The sequence below is a fragment of the Zootoca vivipara genome, chromosome 3 (assembly GCF_965207765.1).
Source record: "Zootoca vivipara chromosome 3, rZooViv2.hap1.1, whole genome shotgun sequence".
NCBI classification, from domain to species: domain Eukaryota; kingdom Metazoa; phylum Chordata; class Lepidosauria; order Squamata; family Lacertidae; genus Zootoca; species Zootoca vivipara.
This window is the reverse complement of record NC_142586.1, coordinates 103,803,304-103,823,637: the sequence shown is the minus strand read 5'-3', so window position 1 is coordinate 103,823,637 and position 20,334 is coordinate 103,803,304. Positions and strand designations below refer to the sequence as shown.

The following is a 20,334-nucleotide window of genomic DNA, read 5'->3' as shown; positions in this document are numbered from 1 at the left end:
TGTAAGGGTCAAACTTCAACCAGCAGCAACAGACCAGTGTGTAGAAGCCAGGCTGCCATTAACTTAATATAAAGTGGCAGGCAGTGGTGGAGGGGTAAAGAAGGCTGAGAGCCAAACCCTCCTCTCCAGCACTTTCCCCCAGTGAAATTGCTTTCTTTCCTTTTTCTTGAGCTGGGATCTGAGGTCAAAAACAAACCTGCTGCATTAAAAACAAGTAATGCTTGGGGAAGGAATCTGATTCCCCTTCCCTCTCCTACCTATCAATGCTTCATCCCCAACCTCCCACTTTATATTAAAATCAAGATGACCCACGTTTATTTTTTATTTTATTTTTTTGCATCTACATCCTACCTTTTTCTCCAAGGAGCTGAAAGCAGTGCACATGGTTCTCTCCCCTCATTTAATCCCCACAACTCCATAAAGCAGGTAAGGCTGAGATGCAGTAACAGGCCCCAAGGTCACCCAGTGACTGGGATTTTTAACCCTGATCTCTGGCGCTGTGGGTTAAACCACTGAGCCTAGGGCTTGCCGATCAGAAGGTTGGCGGTTCAAATGCCCGAAACGGGGTGAGCTTCCGTTGCTCGGTCCCAGCTCCTGCCAACCTAGCAGTTCGAAAGCATGTCAAAGTGCAAGTAGATAAATAGGTACAGCGGGAAGGTAAACGGAGTTTCCGTGTGCTGCTCTGGTTCGCCAGAAGTGGCTTTGTCATGCTGGCCACATGACCTGGATGCTGTACGCCAGCTCCCTCAGCCAGTAAAGCGAGATGAGCACCGCAACCCCAGAGTCGGTCACGACTGGACCTAATGGTCAGGGGTCCCTTTACCTTTACCTGACACTCTAACCACTGCACCACACTGGCTCTTGTGTCCTACATGGAAAAGTCTTGTTTAACCCAAATCCTGTTTACAGTACTTGTGTACCACAATGCACTTTCATAAATCAGATCATTGCATGCACCGGTTTCCTCCCCTGAAACGCCCCTTGCTGAACTCCCAAACTTCCTTAAGCTCAGAAAAGCAGTTTACAGTTTGGGACTTGTGAGCACTTGCACATGGATTAGTATCTCCACTGGATCCTAGCCATTGTCATCCGCTGTTCAGATTTTTATCAAATACATGTCAACAAGAATGCAAGTTCTTTCAAAGTGAGTGCGCTAACCCCTCCATCGATGAACCTCTTCGAAACAGGCAACAATATTTATGTAAGCAAATCTGCTGGGTGCGGGAGGAACTGTTCTCTGGTTTGATTTACAACCCTAGCTGGAAAAGAACTTTCAGGGTCACAATGTTCACCTCGAATTATAAGTCACCACAGTTTTCCTTCCAAGTGCAGGAATTACAAACTTTGGCAAGATCACCAACTGCCACTAAGATATTGAGATATTTAACCACTATTGAATGTTCACCCTCAAGGAGAAGATATTTTGCAGCAAAGCTGATCAAAAGCACTGGAAAAAATAATAATAAAAGAAAATAGTCACAAGTATTACACTGAACCGAAATTGCCTTCATGTAGAAAAACAGTAAATCGGGTCCTCCCTAACAAAAGGGCATGTGTTGCGGGGTGACCTGGCAACCAAACCCTGTGTTGTGGGTGGGAACGTTTGGATGGCCACAACACCCTATTGGAGGTCCCTCGATGCTGGGTGCAATCAGACCAATGGGATGACAGCTAAACTCTATTGAGGGACCTCTATTTAAGCCCATGCACATATCCCTGAGCTTCCTCTTTTGGGCCTGTGCATCGGAACACCCGCCCACCTCTCCCTATATTTAGGGCTTGCACGCATGACCTTGCTATGCTGTCATGTGTCGTCTGTTGTTGGGACAGGGGCACGGCAGGAATTTTCCCCACTTGGCTGATTGGCTGGTGCCATTTGGGTTTCGCCTGCCATGTAGCAAATTGTCACAACTTGTAAGGTTGCGGATAGACTCTGGTTCAGGTGATGGGGTAGCAGAGCGGTCTGGCCATCCCTATGTGATGGGTATTCCGTTAAAGGAATCCTGGGACTCTTGGTTGGTCAACCCTGAGAGGGTTTGTGCCCTGAGCCAGAGTCCAAGGGGGGCATCTGGCTTGTGGACTGGCTTGACCCCACCTTCCACTTTGCCGGGTGTTCACCCGAGGCTGACCTATGGTGTGCCCTGGGTCAGTGCTGCCTATAAGGGTGCAGGGAGCTAGTCGAACCAGAGCCTATGCAACCACTACTTGAGTGTAATCAATAAAGTTGTGGCCTAAAATCTGCCAAAAACCAAACCAAAATTTGAGTCTTGTCTGAATTTTTTTGGGGTGGTTAAAAGGTCCACACACACAAATGTTCCCACAAGTATTGTGGTTCCCCATCAAGGCAGGTGCCATCTGGATATGTTTGACTTTCAGAACTGCTGTGTTACGAAACCTTTTTTACATGGGTAGATTATATCAGCAAATATAATGGTTGTAGTATTGACATTTTCTAGTTACCGAACACTGGTAACCGGTGTAGGCAAGCACTGGAGCAAATCCTTTTGTTGCTCTTGCTTACTTGCAAGAGTGAGGGCTCATCCGAAGGCACCCATCAACAGAGAGTTCTTAGGGGCCAAAGGGAAAAAATGACAATTTCGTACCTGTTTGGCCCGATTTAGTTTCATTTGAAAGCAAGGAGGAACATGGTTGAGGATCACTCTCCCCCCCCCACCCCCCAGTTTACAGAAAAATATGGCTGATAAAGTGACTCAGGGTATTTGAATACTTTAAATACTTTCGCTTGGTATAATAGAGCCCATGTTTTTGTTGCCCTGTCTTGTTTAACCATAATGTCTGTGCTATACTGTAAATAGTTCCAGTCGCTACCTTCCACGCATTCACATACCTGTGCTTTATCTATTTTGGTTTCATTTTATGTCTTGTCTTTTCCCAACATTGATCCGTAACTGTATATGGACTATGTATATTGTCATCAGAAACTGTTTGACACCGCATTTTGCAGAATTTTGTATAAACTTTCTTTTGAAAAGTAATGAAAAATATTTAAGCTGCATATTACATTAACCATCTACTTTGCCCTTAATGCAGACCCCAATCTGGTTTGGGATATTGGCATGGGTGTGTGGGCGATCCTCTGCCCTTTCTGGTCCCGATCCGGTTAGGCCTCCTGTCCCTACTATTTTTTGAAAATGATATGTATATACCAGGCACGTCCAACAGGTAGATCGTGATCTACCAGTAGATCACTGGACGTCTGTGGTAGATCACTGGTAGATCACTGGCTCCCCCCAAAGAAGCTGAACAACCTGGGCTCCCCTAAAAAAACTCAACATTTTGGCCCCTCACCCCCCAAAACGGGCCTTCCCTCTTCCCTAAAAGAAGCTCAACAAGTTTGACCTGAACCCCACATAACAGGGCTTTCCTTCCTAATAAAAAAAGCTCAAAAGCTTTGACCTGAACACCCAAGAAACGGGCTTCCCTCTTCCCTAAAAAAAGCTCGACGACTTTGACATGAACCCCCCAAAAGGGGGTAGATCACTGCCAGTCTTTAACTCTGTGAGTAGATCGCAGTTTCTTGGGAGTTGGCCACCCTTGGTATATACTGCTTGAGTGCAATAAACCTTCCAAGTGATTTATTTGCATGGAGAAAAGCTCCCATTAGCTTTAATGAGATATTTCCCCATGGGAACAGCAAAGGGCAATGGATTCCCTCTCTCTCTCTCTCTCTCTCTCTCTCTCTCTCTCTCTCTCTCTCTCTCTCTCTCTCACACACACACACACACACACACACACACACACCATCATGCCAGGGCCTCTCTGGTAGAAAAACCTTGGATGTAGAGGGCAAACCATGGCTTGTGTCCAGCTATGTTTTACTCAGAGCCCATTCTTTTCAAAGGGTCTTCTCTTAGTAGGACCTGCATTGGATACAGCCAGAGCTATTAACAGAAAACAGAGCTTATCTACAAAGCAGGAAAAGGTAATTTATGATGTGCCTCCCAAACTACAAAGGCAGGCAAGTCATGCAGCCCTTTCGCTGAAGCTAAGTGCACTTGGGTATAGTCAACATCTGGGATAAGTCTGGATGGGAGATCGCCTGGGAACCCCATGCTTGTGTTCCATGGAAGAAAGGCAGGCTATAAATATGAAAATTAAATACATTGGGTAGATATCTTGTTTTTTTGGATGCAGAAGTTACACTCTAATGTCCCACCAATCTTTTCACCCAGACAAATGAACAGGCCAGCCTCACATGCGCTCAGACTTATGTCCATGGTTTGGGAAAGACCATAACTTCTACAGCAAACATTTAAGTGTTGTGACAGATAAAATCTTCAGGGTTTTGTCACTGCATAGCTTGCCTCTGGAAATTCAGTCATGCTCTACACATGATTTGTAGGGACTTCTATTTGCTTTTATATTCTATTCCGTACACTGGAAGCAGTTTGTGGGGGTGAAGAGCTAAGTTTATCTAGTTTTAGCTTAGTCATATGTCTTCAGGCAGTCAGTTTGACTGAGTGTCATTTGGTAAGAAAACTGATCCCCTTTGGGATAGTTTAGACGGCTTCCTCCAGGACCACAGCCGTGAACAGTTTTAGAGCTCGAATTTGCCACTAACAGCCTGGAGGAATACTACAGAAGAAGATCTAATGCTGTCATTTAACACCGTCACATGTGTTATGATTATGTACATATGCACTCATGCATCCCATAAATCACTTGGGGAACTAGTGTGGAATCTGGTTTTCTAGGAATCTTGGCTTGCTTTAAAAATGAAAAACATGTTGCTAGTCCCGATTGTCGGTGAGCTGTGAAAATAAGTAAGTGGGCATGGGTGACCAAACCTTTTTGAGCTCCTCTGATTACCTCTCTTCCCTCGGACTCCCTTGAACTATTCTTCCCATTATCACCACTGCACAGAAAGAGGGAAAGCATGCATTTACATAATTAGAGTAAAGGGGACGCGGGTGGCGCTGTGGGTTAAAACCACAGAGCTTAGGGCTTGCCGATCAGAAGGTCGACTGTTCGAATCCCCGCGACGGGGTGAGCTTCCATGGCTCGGTCCCAGCTCCTGCCCACCTAGCAGTTCGCCTAGAAAGCACCTCAAAGTGCAAGTAGATAAATACCATAGGTCGTTATGGATATCTGAAGTGGTTGGCCTTCTGGCACTGGAGTTGCTGCTGGCACCAGCGAGCAGAGGAGGAGGAGGAGGTCAGCTCTGTGCATGCACACACGTAAGACTGCTGGACTGGTTCTGCCATTGTGTTTGCACAGCACTCACTGCCCCTCTCCAGGTAAACTGCACTTCCATGTCAGCCACTCCTAATGATTTTCCTCACGTAGGAGGGCAAGGAACTCACTAAGAAATCACTGGGCACATTTGTGGACTACACAGCTAACCTATATGGTTTTGAGGTGACCCCATTTAAAGCTTATGAAGATCTAGTGTGCTTTTTTTAATTATTATTTTTTATTTTTAATTAGTTTTTTTTAATGATGCATGTGTTAATGGGTGCCGGAACAAAATGGCTGCCGTGAGCAGCAAAGAAGAGGAAGTGGCAGTACTACATACCAGTGAGCACCATCACCCACAGCAAACAAAGCACTGTGAAGACCCACAATAACCCATGTCCCACATCCATGATATTTATGGATCAGTCAAAGGAGAGACATCACCTTGCCAACAAAGGTCCGTATAGTTAAACCACACAGTAATGATGTGTGGAAGGGAGAGCTGGACCATAAAGAAGGCTGATCGCTGAATAATTGATGCTTTTGAACAATGGTGCTGGAGGAGACTCTTGAGAGTCCCATGGACAGCAAGAAGATCAAACCTATCCATTCTGAAGGAAATCAGCCCTGAGCGCTCACTGGAAGGACAGATCGTGAAGCTGAGGCTCCAATACTTTGGCCACCTCATGAGAAGAGAAGACTCCCTGGAAAAGAGCCTCATGTTGGGAAAGATTGAGGGCACAAGGAGAAGGGGACGACAGAGGACGAGATGGTTGGACAGTGTTCTCGAAGCCACCAACACGAGTCTGACCAAACTGCGGGAAGCAGTGGAAGACAGGAGTGCCTGGCATGCTCTGGTCCATGGGGCCACGAAGAGTCGGACACGACTAAACAACAAAAAACAACAACAATGGAGACAGCTCTGATCTGTGATTTGATGGTGGTTTCAGAGAGGGTAATGGAAAAATTAGGCAATTTTTCAAGGATTTGTTTTACTAGATTTGACCTAGATTTACTAGATTGGCACATGCACATTCTCTACCCAACAAACATGAAATTCTCTCCTTCCCTTCCCTGACTCCTGCTGCTCTCCACTTTTTCTCCCTTTTGCTTCCCTCAGTCCACCCACCTCCAGAATCTCCCGACCATCCCTTTTTCCCTCGTACCCAGCTGGGGTTCATGAGGGAGCAGAGTGGTAGAGTGCCTTGAAAACTTGATTATCTATAATAAATAAATATTTTTTTAAAAAACATCCTGTCCCCACCCCACAAAAAGGAGAGAAAAGGGTTTCTAGTATATATACCAAGTAAAAGGTAAGGGACTCCTGGACGGTTAAGTCCAGTCAAAGGCGGCTATGGGGTTGCGGCGCTCATCTAGGTTTCAGGCCGAGGGAGTCAGCCTTTGTCCACAGTGTTCTGGGTCACGTGGCCAGCATGACTAAACCGCTACTGGCACATGGAGGACCGTGATGAGTGCCAGAGTACACGGAAATGGCGTTTACCTTCCCGCTGCAGCGCTACCTGTTTATCTACAGTGGTACCTCGGTTTAAGTACACAATTGGTTCCAGAAGTCTGTTCTTAACCTGAAGCGTACTTAACCTGAAGCGAACTTTCCCATTGAAAGTAATGGAAAGTAGATTAATCCGTTCCAGATGGGCCTGTGGAGTACTCAACCTGAAGCGTACTTAACCCGAAGAATGAGTGTAATTGGTTCTGGAAGTCCGTACCTAACCTGAAGCGTACTTAACCTGAAGCGAACTTTCCCATTGAAAGTAATGGAAAGTGGATTAATCAATTCCGGACGGGTCCGCAGAGTACTTAAACTGAAAGTACTCAAACCGAAGTGTACTTAAACCGAGGTATGACTATACTTGCAATGGCATGCTTTCGAACTGCTAGGTTGGCAGGAGCTGGGACAGAGCAACGGGAGCTCACTCCGAGCTCAGTTCGGAGATTCGAACTGCTGACCTTCTGATCAGCAAGCCCAAGAGGCTCAGTGGTTTAGACCACAGCACCACCCATATCCATATACTGAGTATGATGAAGGAAGTGGGTTTTGATTTATTTGTCTTACGGGAAATTCTTTTAGAAACTGAAACCACCACACTGTTGCCTCAGAAAAGTATCTCCCATTTCTAGTCACGAAGGGCATCCTTCAATCAACGAAGGTGACCAAAGTATGAGGGAATGAAAGAGAGCAAGAGGCTTGTCCCGTGTGTGTCATGGTCCAGTATATATATATAAGGAATATAAAATATTTCCTGTCATACCTGAGATTGCTGTGTAAAAACGGTGTGACTATTAATTAAGCCATGTGTAACATTTTGGGTGGGTGATTGCTTCATGCTGAGTCAGAAGAAGGCTTGAGTTAACTAGGGAGATAGGGTGAAGTCATTTTTTAAATAGCATTTGAAAAACAAAAGACGTCCAACAGAAGCACCAGCAGTTAACACGAATTCATAATTCAATGGATCCCAGCTGTCCCCTGAAATAAAACCTTCTTCAACTGACATCTGAAAACTAATAGAGAAGGATAAAATATGTAATGCATTCATTTGCTTGGGGTTGGTAAAAGGAATGCGGCATGGAATAAATTCAACCACAGTAATGAGGCACCCCCAACAACTTTTTGTTCTTATGAGATTATTTCAAGGGAGAACATGTCATGAAGAAACGTTCAGGACTGTGGTGCCTAGCAGCCCAATTCTGCACAGAAAAGACTCGAAAATAATATTGTAGAGCTGGGAAAGGGCAACCAAAATAAGACCAAGGGGCTGGAGCAGCTCTTCATAAGGAAAGGTGACATCATTAGCAGCAAAAGTCAATTTTATATATATATATATATATACGTTTTGGGCCAGTGGCCTTGGATGGTTTTAAAAGTGAATCGGACAAATTCATATCAGATAAGACTATCTATGGCTACTTGTCATAATGGCCATATTACCTATCAGAGGCAATATGCATTACCAATGGGAGATGGCTCCTATCCTGCTTATAGTCTTCTGATATGCCCCTGGCTGGCAACAACAACAACAACAACATTCTGTTATTTATACGCCACTCATCTGGCTAGGTTTCCCCAGCCACTCTGAGTGGCTTCCAGCACATATAAAAACATAATAGACAACTAAAAAAACATTAAAAATTTAATAATAATAGTGATGGTTAGAAATTAATAATAATAGTGATAGTTAGAAAGGAAGGGACCCAGGTGGCGCTGTGGCGTTAAATCACTGAGCCTAGGGCTTGCTGATCAGAAGGTTGGCGGTTCGAATCCCTATGACAGGGTGAGCTCCCGTTGCTTGGTCCCAGCTCCTGCCAACCTAGCAGTTCGAAAGCACGTCAAAATGCAAGTAGATAAATAGGAACCGCTACAGCGGGAAGGTAAACGGCGTTTCCGTGTGCTGCTCTGGTTCGCCAGAAGCGGCTTTGTCATGCTGGCCACATGACCTGGAAGCTATACGCCGGCTCCCTCGGCCAATAATGCGAGATGAGCGCGCAACCCCAGAGTCGGCCACGACTGGACCTAATGGTCAGGGGTCCCTTTACCTTTTTTAGTTAGAAAGGAAGAAAATGAGAGAAGAAAGGAGGAAGAAGTTAATATAAAAGTGGTAGGGAGGAGGAATGATAGAAATACCGGTAGCTTGTGGGAGAATAGGGTGCAAGTTAAGTGTGAAAGGAGATGGGGAGAAGAAATTACAGGAGATGAGTAAGAATACTTTAAGGGACATGTATATAAAATAAAACTTAGAATCTCTCAGCTTAGAAAAGAATGCTGGACTCGATATGTCTCTGACTTGTCCCACCAGAGCTTTTCTTATGTTCTTTGCTCTAATGCAAGCGCCAGACTCTAATATATCCAATGGGTGACATTGGAGCAGAGCTGCAGCAGGTAAATGGAGCTCATATGATGTCTTGCAAGATATCGAAAAGGCAACTGGAGTACTGACTGCCTTCCCGTCCAGAGCAATGCTGGCAAGTCCCTGGTTGAATGGGGGCAATAGTCCTGTCCCATTTTGCTAGCGGATGATGCTTTCTTACCCGAAGAAGTAGACACCTCTCAATGAGCTTCACTAGCTGAACTGAAACAACTAACACTCGGCCGTCCTAACATATCCCGATAACATTTACAACATTAAGTGAATTTTGGGCTCCAGTTGCATCATATGTGGTGAATCAGCTTTCCCTAACAGATAAATCTTGCATATTTGTGTGTGTTTGTGGGTTCGTGTGTACATCCATGGGTGAAACCCATTTAAGAGTTTGCAATACATGCATTTTATATTTAAGAAGCTTATGGAAGTCCATCTGCAGCATCATATGATTCTTCTGAAAGCAAACAAATAAAGCATAGGCTTGCCTGTAATTTTCTATATCCGTGGGAAGCCATGTGTTTCAAGGAGCAATGCAATATTGCAAGTTCTCCCTTAAGATGATTCTGCTGACAAGGCCTGTTCGGATATTCTTGTGTGTCCTACATTTATCCAGAACTTAGGCCAGAGTTCCGTAGAAAACCCTCTGGCAAGAATGGGAAGCAGATGGTTCAAGAGGAATTATTACACTTGGGGTCACTGCGTAAGGTTGTGAAGAAGAGCAGAGCCTCATCACAGTCTGGACCGGCTCCACTGCCTTAAAAGGATTTGGCACAGGTACCCTCAGCCGGCACAGCTGCGTTGGAACAGATTAATAAAGCACCTGAACTTTCATTTGGATCCTTATTCCCACGAGCCCTTTTAATGTAGAAATTCTTCTAAAACAAATTTCAATAGGCAGAAGCAAGCCACAAAATATATTGTATCATCTTTGCTGTCTTTTTGATGTACAGTCTGACGGGTTGCATGTAAAAAAAAAAGATCATGTGGAAAAAAAGATCTTATACGTCAACTGACACAGCAAGAGGAAAGAATTTTTTAGAGCAAATGGCAAAAGGGTTTGAGGAAGGGGGGTGGGGTAGAAATCAGCATGCACATTGCGGGTCTCCATGCAGCCTGCCCTAAATAGAGCAACGCTTGACTCTGAAGGATGCCGAATTACACACCTTGCATACATGATGCAAATCAAGCAGATTTGCTAATCCCTGCATTATTCACATTTTGCTTCTGCTGATTCACGAGGGCAGGGGTGCAAGGGTCTACGTAGGACGCTGAAGCCCCGTCCCTGGAAATCCGATCCCTTGACAGGAGCCACAGTTTCGTGGTAAAGCACAATATTTGTATGCAGAAGGCCCTGGGTTCAATTGCTGGCATCGCCAGCAGCAGGGCAGGGGAAGGGATCTCTGCCTGACCTCAGAGAGCTGCTCACAGCTGGAGTAGACAATGCTGTACTAGACGGAACAATGTCCTAGTGCAGAAGAAGAAGAAGAAGAAGAAGAAGAAGAAGAAGAAGAAGAAGAAGAAGAAGAAGAAGAAGAAGAAGAAGAAGAAGAAGAAGAAGAAGAAGAAGAGAAGAGAGTTTGGATTTGATATCCCGCTTTATCACTACCCGAAGGAGTCTCAAAGTGGCTAACAATCTCCTTTCCCCTCCTCCCCCACAACAGACACCCTGTGAGGTGGGTGGGGCTGAGAGACTTCAGAGAAGTGTGACTAGCCCAAGGTCACCCAGCAGCTGCATGTGGAGGAGCGGAGATGCGAACCCAGTTCCCCAGATTACGAGTCTACCACTCTTAACCACTACACCACACTGGCTCTACACTGCAGAAGGAAGCAGCTCCCTATGATCACTAGAAAGTCCCTTCTCTCCCCTGACATGCCACTCCTGTGTTTTCTGCTTCCGACATTTCACCAAGCCTTGCCCATACACTGTGGGGGGTACCCTTTTCAGCCCCAGGGCCATATTCCCTGAGATCCACCTCCGAGGGCCTTCTGGCGGTTCCCTCACTGTGAGAAGTGAAGTTACAGGTAACCAGGCAGAGGGCCTTCTTGGCAGTGGCACCCTCCCTGTGGAATGCCCGCCCATCAGGTGTCAAGAAGATAAAGAACTACACAATTTTTAGAATACATCTGAAGGCAGCCCTGTATCAGGAAATTTTAAACGTTTGACATTGTGTTATATTTTATATGTGCTAGAAGCCGCCCAGAGCGGCTGGGGAAACTCAGCCAGATGGGTTGGGGTATAAATAATAAAATGGTTGTTGTTGTCGTTGTCGTCATCATCAGTGCTTTTTTTCTTTAAAAATGTTTAGGGGTACTCTCATTTTTACTCAAGAAAATCACCATTTTATAGTTCAAATCAGGGAAAATAAATACAGTAAATGGACAAAAGTACAAAGATTAACAAAATGTTTAGGGGTATACATACCCCTGCGTACCCCCAGAAAAAAGCATTTGTTGTTGTTGTTGTTGTTATTATTATTATTCCCACTCGGGCAACCTTCCAAGGGCCACTCGTGGGAGAAGCCAGAGGCAAAACTCGAAGAAGCAACAAGTGTAAATTTTATTGTGTAGAGTAGACTAGTTTCTACATACACTTGAGCATACCTCTTTATCCTCCAGTCCTGGAAACCAAGTTCAATTATCACAGTTCAACAGCACATCCTAGCCTGCCAAAAACACCCCAAGAAAGCTTGGTGCCCTGAGGCTCCCCACCACAACCACACTATCAAACCTGTCCAATTGCTAGATGCTGGGCCTTGAAAAAAGGAAAATAAAACTTAAGGTTTTCAGCCTTCACCTGTGGGCTGCACACAAAACCTATGAAGCACATCCAAAGCACATTCTTTCCCTCAAAGAATTCTGGACACTGTAGTTTACCCCTCACTGAGTTATAATTCCCAGCAACCCTTAGCAAACTACAGCTTCAAATGTACCTGAAAGGTGTAGTGTGAACACAGCCTTAGTTTCTTGTTTCCATGCTGCTGCAGCTCACATAACGGCAGCATATACAATGTCCTGTTTTGACAATCCTGACTCTCTTTCCAAATACCTGAACCAAGGTGGCTGAAATTGCAACAGGCATGCTCTGTCTGAGTGACTATGAGACTTTATCAAGCATTTATTCTTCTGAAAACATAAGACTGGCAATCATAGATTACAATACATCTTTAAAACACAATTAATACCCAAATTAAAAATAGGCAAACCATGACTCTCTGAACACTTTACTGAACCGCAAGTGGCAGTCTAAGGCTCCAAACCTATACCTACCTACCTACCTACCTGGGAGGAATAATGTTGAGCATAGTACACAAATGTATCATTGCACAGCTAATAACTTGCAGCTAGATTCTCTCCATGTTTACTCAGATGTAAGCTCACTGAATTCAACTGGAATTCCTCCACTGAAAGCATACGGTATAGCCATAGCTTTACAACACTTGTGAAAAATACTCACAACTGGTTTTGTCATGACTCCAACGGAGTCGTCCAGACCATCTCATGATGCACCCTAGCTGTCTTGGATTTATTTGGGACATAGAAGATATTATTAAGTGAGTGGGTTTTTTTTGTCAATTCTAAATAATACAATAGGAAGTAGAGAGGAAGGCAATGTCTTAGCCAATGCTGGAAAAATCCTAAACAGCTGGTCAACCAGCTGCCTTCAAATTTGGCTCTGACACCTAAGAATTTTGACCTACTTTCCATCCCTGTGCAGGGCTGATGTCTAAAAATTTGATGCTCGCTGCTATTTTTCCAGCTTTGCTGTTACATACAGTATATACTGTGACAATCCAAGATGCTGTGGTTCTTACTATACAATACAGTTAATTAACTTCACACAATACAATTAATCAGAGCTGCCACAAAAAACCAACTAGCAGGTCCTGCTGGTCAAACAACTAGCCCTGCTCATAGGTTTGCCATCAAGGTCAACCAGAATGACCGGAATGGAGGCATAAAGAACAGAGCCTTTTCTGTGATGGCCCCACCTTTGTGGGAGCTCCTTTTTGCAGGAGGCACATGTGCCTTCCTTTTTAAAGCCTGTTTAAAAACAGCTAAAGACATTACTTTGTTCCCATCTGCTTTTAATTAATAATGTTGGGCTGGAGTTTTTAAATGTCCGTGTTCATTATTTCATATTACATTTTCTGTGGACTGCTATTTGAGTGGTTTTATCCTGCTGTTTTAAGCAATACAGCTCTACATTCAAAGAACACCGGAGCAGTACGCAAAAAATCGAATATAAAACAGAATACAAACCATATTAAATGTGTAGTTATTGGGTTTTTCCTGTTGTTTAAAAAAAAGTCAGCAATAATTAATAGCTGGAGAAACAGAATGGACTGATTTAGGAAGGAGAGAGAGAGAGAGAGAGAGAGAGAGAGAGAGAGAGAGAGAGAGAGAGAGAGAGAGAGAAGAAAGAAAGAAAGAAAGAAAAAGATAAGTTTGCAATACACGTCACTATTTTTATTGGTTGTTGCTATGGCCAATTATACCCAGACAGAATGAAAGGGTTAAAAATATTGGATTTATTTTTTTATTTAGTCTTTGCCGGGTGACAGAAGGATAAGGAGGCAGGCGCCAGCCAAGCCTCCCCAGGGAGGGCGTTCCACAGGTGAGAGTACACAGGTGTACTACAATTACAATTAAAAGAATTGGCAAGGAGCTACTAAAAATGGCTGTACAGAAACCATGATGTGGATTTCCACTGAAGCTTTCTCCAGAAAACATGTTAAGCATACAGCAGCTGTAACACAGCCAGCATCTACACCAGAGATGTTAAACTGTGCTAACCTTGCCGTGACGTGAGACCTCCAATTCACGTTGTTGCAGTAAATTCAGAGCTAGTAGGTAGTTATAAAAAGCTATGCTCACAGCGGAGTAGCCTATTAGTTCTAAGGAGAAATCATAGAGCACTTCAATCCTATATACATGTCAGTGGGACTTGCCCCCAGGTTAAGCAGGTACAGTATTGCGACTGAATTAGATTTACCCAATGAAATCCTTCTACTAATTCCAACCACATCATAGTTACTCCAGCGGCACCATGATAGAACAAGTCCAATATAATTTTGTTTCTTATTATTTTTGCAGACTTCTTGTCCTCAGACCATTTTCCTTCAACTGCTGCATTCTCTGATCATGGATGAGAGAGAGCTGACCTGGGTGGGCAATAGTGATGGGGAAGGAATTCAACTCATTTTGTATTTAAAGGAGAACATGCCTAGCCACACTTTCTGAAATAACACATGAACCAAAAAACACAGCCTTCCTTTGAAATCGGCATTCTCTGAATTTTGCAATGCAGTTCTTCAGTCAAGCGATGAGTACAAAATTGTACATATTGACTAGCTTAAAATATGCATAAAATGCATATATAGTGTAAGTGATGTAAGAGAATGCATTATATTGGGGAAAATTGTTTTGCAAAAAAATATGTATTTCAAGCAAAATTGCACACAAAAATGTGTATGTTAGGAAAAATTCACACTAAAATGCTGATGGGAGTAACTTAAGTGCCATATAAATTTTTGCTAAATTAATACAATTATACTGTACACATATGCTTCCCCAGCCTGGCCTGGCCTGGCCTCTATGTCCCCATTTCCTCTGTTGTTTCTCTCAGTTTATTTCTGATAGCAATCTTCTCATGGCAAGATCCTGCACCTGCCAAACCAGTTATTTATAAAGTGTAATGTGTGTATATGGTGTTATAGAAATAAACTAATAATAATAATTAAAGCGACTGCAAATCTTAATTGGAACGTTTCCAGTTCGTGGACTGTCCAAACGGAGTCTTCCTACATTCCTGGTTCAGCACTGAAACTCACCATTCCAAAACTCACCCCTGCCCAACAGCAGCAGAGCAAGTCGATCGGGTGCCTGGGGCAGCACACATGCCCTGTGCCCAGGGGCAGGGGCAGCTGCCTGCAGGATGGTGCAAGCTGGGGCAGGATGCTCCGCAGGGCCTCCAAAGAGTCTGCCTGCCTCCTCTCACTCAGCCACCCTATAGCTGAGGGGGAGGTGGCAGGCGGACCGTTTGGGGCAGGGTGAAGCCTGCGGATACTCAAGCCATTGCATCTCCTCTCCCAGGAGAGATGCGTGGCTTGGGCCCCGTGGTGAGTGCCGCCCAGCATTTTGTCACCCCCCCATAGTGGTTACACCCGGGGCACCCCACCCCTACCACACACCCCTTCCTCCGCCCGGGGCACCCAATAATAATTGCATTGCTGTTGGAAGCTAACTGTATAAATAAACTGCATCTCCTGAACTGGCCTTACTCTGATCCCAAGCAGCCAATGAACAGATAACTAATGACAACTCTGTTGCTATGGTAGGTTTCTCCTATAAACATTTACCCTTCTGGGCTCTTCCGCACCTCGCCCCAAAAATCACCAGGGAATTGAGATCGTTTTATCAGATGTTGGAAGAGCATATTATTAGCATAACCACAGTGATGCAAATTGGCAGACTTTACCAAATATGAGCATAGGCATGGTGATGTTGATAGATGGCAGTACTGCCTAACCACCCATTGGTGCACAGAGCATTACTCCCACCTCCCTTCTTGGTCCTTTAACCTATTGCTAGCCTAGGAGTCACATGGCATGCATATGCAAACCTCTGCAATCTTCCCATCAATATGACTTTCCATGGCACTGAAATCAAGCAAAAGGTGATATAAAAATAACCACCCAAACGTTTCCCAAAAATGGGCAAAAGGCACCGGACTTCACTGAAGGCAACCCCAATGCAAAACATCTCAGGGCTATCTTACGTTTCCCGAACAGGACATTTCAAAATGTTTAAAACAATTATGAAACCATGACTGATCTTTTTGTTCTTTCTCTTCATATCACCGTGTCTGATTCTTTCTCCAGGAACCTTTCAAAATAAAATCAGCAGCCAAAATGGAAAGGCAGCTGTGCATCTATGAACATTAGTTAATAAACGTTTGGAACACCGGAGCGTCAGGCAGGCAGGCAGAGCTGAGAACTTGGATGGATAAAAAAGCTATTTGTTTATTTATTTATTTATTTGCTTCCCTGCCTGCCTGCCTGCCTGCCTGCCTGCTTGCTTGCTTGCTTGGCACCCAAAGCAAATATCCCGTCACCACCCTAGGTAAAGATAAAAGGTAAAGGACCCCTGAATGGTTAAGTCCAGTCAAAGGTGTTGATGTGCTCATTTTGCTTTCAGGCCAAGGGAGCCGGCATTTGTCCACAGACAGCTTTCCAGGTCATGTGGCCAGCAGGACTAAACTGCTTCTGGTGAAACAGGACATCATGACGGAAGCCAGAGCACACGGAAGTGACGTTTACCTTCCCGTCGCAGCGCTACCTATTTATCTACTTGCACTGGTGTGCTTTCAAACTGCTAGGTTGGCAGAAGCTGGGACAGAGCAACAGGAGCTCAGTTTGCACCAAGGTAACCCAAATTCTACGTCAAAGAAAGCTGAACGAGTCTAAGTTATGCAAATCATTGTGAATATTATGCTTATTTTGCAAAATTTATTCAGCTAGGCATAGAGAAGGGGAAGGACTTGTACAGAGAACCAGCAATGACACCTGCGTTACTTATTCAGTCACTGTTCCAGTTCTTAAATTTTACCACATTGCCCACACACTTTCAAGCCTTTATTCACAGCCTTAAAGACTATAAATGTTTGGGTTTTGTTTCTAAATTAAGGCTGTGATTCTCAGGGAGCTGAATTCTGCACCCAGCACCACTTTTGCTTGAGCATACGCTGAACTGCTTGCAGAACACTAAAGGCTCTGACTGCATTGCAATGAGGTTTGGAGTAGAGTTTAATTTGTAAAGGTTTTACAAATTGCAACGTTTTTAAAATAATGTTTCTACTGCGGAAAGATGCAACGGCAGGACGGAATAGTAGGAATTTGGGGGCTGCGTCTGAATAAGTCTGTGCTCACCTTTCTATGTGAATAGTAACAGACGAAGGCACGCTGTCTAATAGAGCCCAGAATCTGGTTCAGCATAGGGGCCCCACTTCTTTTGGCATTGTGTCCCAGGTAATTGGACAGGAGTGTCAAGAGGAAATAATAGTGGCAGCAGATGAAAACTGGCAGCTGGTTCAGCACTCAGAAGGAGCAGCCACAAAGACCAATACTAGCATTCACTGCAAGAATTACTTAAGGGTTATGGTACTCAAAATGTGAGGCAGACTCCTTAAGGATTTGAAGATTTGAACATATTCCACCAGCAGATCATAATTGCCACTGGCTTTTCCACAGCCCATTCTGTAGGCCAGTTCAAAACTCTTGTCATTTAAAGCCCTTCATGGCTTGGGGCCAGATTACCTGAAAAACTACTTACCCCCCCCCCATATGTACCTACTCAGAATTTGAGATAATAGCAATGCCCCCCCCAAAGACACACACAATTCAAAGGTCATAGATTGTGTAATTAGCCAAAAGAAGCCTGAGATGATGAGGAATGTTTTTTTCCTGGCTGGTGCCTAAAGATATGCAATGACGGGGCCAGGCGAGCCTCCCTGGGGAGAGCATTCCAGAAGCAGGGAGCCACTGCAGAAAAGACCTGTTCTTGTGTTGCCACCCCCTAGACCATTTTGTAAAGGAGGCTTCCAGAGAACTGTAGGTTATGGGGCAGCACACATATGTAAATAAATATTGAATACATAAAGTTAGTGTTCTAATACTGTTGTTCTTGTTTTCTTTGTAAGCTGCTATGAGTATGATTTTTACAGAAATGTGAGGAATAAATATCCCACGGACCACCTCTCTCCCCATATGAGCCAACCTGGACCTTACAACCACCACCGGAGGCCCTTATTCGTGTGCCTCCTCCGCAAGAGTTCCAAAGGGTGGCAGTATGAGAACGAGCCTTTTCTGTGGCAGGCTCGCCATTCATGAAATGCTTCTCACCACTTTGCGCCTTCAGTTTTAGGTGCCAGGCGGAAACATTTCTCTTCAACTAGGCCTTGGGCTGACTAACTAATTCTATGGTGTTTTAAATGTGTTTGTGGGAGGTAGGGGTTATTGGTTTGTTCCTTGTTCCTGATTTTGTTTTATTGCGTATTTTTGTGTTCCCATTCGTATTTTTATGTTGTGATACACCCTGCAATCTTCAGATGAAGGGCAGTACACAAATTTAATAGAGGCCACTAATATTAAAATCTGACTTGATCTAATTTTGCAGCCCCAACCAAGTGTGCTTACTCACAAATGGAAGCCACACTACATTTAAAGAGACATGATAGGAATAAGAATGGTTGCACTCTGGTCCTGCTTGCCGGCTTCCCACTGGGGCATCTGGTTGGCCACCGTGGGAACACGATGCTAGGCTAGATCAGCCTTTGGCCTGATCTAGTAGGGCTATTTTTATGCTCTTTAGAAGAAGAATGCCTATTATGATTATTTATCCAGCACTTGGATCTTTTAAAAGTGTCCCTGCCCCAAGGAGCATGCAATCTAGCAGCTCTATGCAACCAATTTCTCCCATTAGCTCAAGGACTTCCACGCCTGCACAACAAAACTTCCCCCTTCCTCTACCAGTGTGCCCATCCCCATCTGTTCTGGTGTCGTCCCCACCCCACCCCTCCGGAGCAGATTTGGGGAGAGGAGGAGAAAGCTCCATTGTGTAGGTAGAAGTGAATGGGATAACTTCATTGTACGGTAACCCTGTAATTCAAAGCAAATGAGACAATAGTGGAGAGAAAGAAAAAGAGAGAGAAGGGGGAGGAATCATGTGCTTATTTCAGTCAAGCCTCCTTAGGCTTGGTTGCCATATAGTCTTCACAGAAAAGGTGGGTTTTGAGGAGTACAAGAGATGGAGCCACAGAGACATTCTGGGAGGCACTTCCGGGCATGAATGGCAGCAACGAAGAAAGGGTAGATTTGTTTGAGGGGAACAGGAGGCCTTCAAATGGGAAAAGGTGGTGCAGCTGGAGGAATGAAAGTCACGGGCAATGTTGGGGTGGAGAGACACAGGAGCAGTAAGTGTGCTTTCTGAATAAACAAGCATAGCATCAGAAATCTGTTGTTCCTCTACTGAGAGTACACAGGAAACCTTGGGACGCTCAAAAGATGCTATAAATCAGGCACGTCCAACAGGTAGATCGTGATCTACTGGTAGATCACTGGACATCTGTGGTAGATCACTGGCTCCCCTCAAAGAAGCTCAACAACTTTGACTCTCCTAAAAAAGCTCAACAACTTTGACCTGAATCCCTAAAAAACAGGCTTTCCTCCCTAAAAAATGGGGTAGACCACTGCCTCTTTTGAACTCTGTGAGTAGATCGCAGTCTCTTGGGAGTTGGCCACCCCTGCTATAAATAAAAATGCTGATAGCTTAGTCGGTAGAGCATGAGACTCTTAATCTCAGGGCCATGGGTTCAAGTCCCATGTCGGGCAAAAGATTCCTGCATGGCAAGGGGTTGGACTAGATGACCCTCGTGGTCCTTTCCAACTGTATGAAATAGTCAATCCTGGTAAAAAAACAAGTTCTATGAGTATCATTATTCTTGGCACACCCAGAACCAGGGAAAACAGTGAGCACTGCTTGCTGAGACGCCTGTCTTCATTTTGACATGCTGCCCTGGCGCAGCACACAAATATACCAGTGGCCACATGAAAGACAAAACCACAATCTTAATTTATCAGAACTGTTTATGGCTAACTACCAGATAATGGGTAACAATGACAGAAAGTGGGCTCTCTCTATCACTTCAAGGCTAGTAATTTCTCTAGGTAGTTCTGAAGAAAGAGGAGGAGGGGTGTAGAAATCAAATTACAGTATTGGGAACCAAGATAAAATGTTTAGGTGCCCAATATTTACGGCTTCAGATTTTGTGGCACTCGGCACTGAATGCAATCGTATGCACTTACATGGGAGCAGTGGCAAAGAGATGCACATTGGAACTGATAGGGTAGAAGGCAAGAAGCCTGATCGGTAGGTGGAGCCAATGACAGGCAGAGCCAACTAATTTTAGTGTTGCTGTCCTCTTTGCTGAGTTCTACAAGGGCAACACTGAGAAGGAGGAAGCTGGCAGGTTGTGCCACCCCCTGAGCTGGTTGTCAGTAAGAAGGCAAGCAGGTGGGGGCTGGCCAAGCGAACGCTGAAGTTGGTGAGGCAGTGCCCCCTTTGCCTTCGCTGCGTCATGGTAATAAACCCCACTGTGAATTCCATGGGGCTTTTTCTGAAGACGCATGCATAGTATTGAGCTACCTATGTTGCATTTTCTAGGCACTACAATGGCTGGCTTTTTTTCTTCTTTTTTTGAAGT

At 44.5% G+C, this 20,334-nt stretch overlaps 1 protein-coding gene across 7 annotated transcripts in view; it reads right to left on the bottom strand.

Annotated features, from left to right (window-relative positions):
- Positions 1-20,334, bottom strand: part of SLC8A1 (solute carrier family 8 member A1) — a 290,864-nt gene that overhangs the window by 236,447 nt on the left and 34,083 nt on the right. The window lies entirely within an intron of this gene.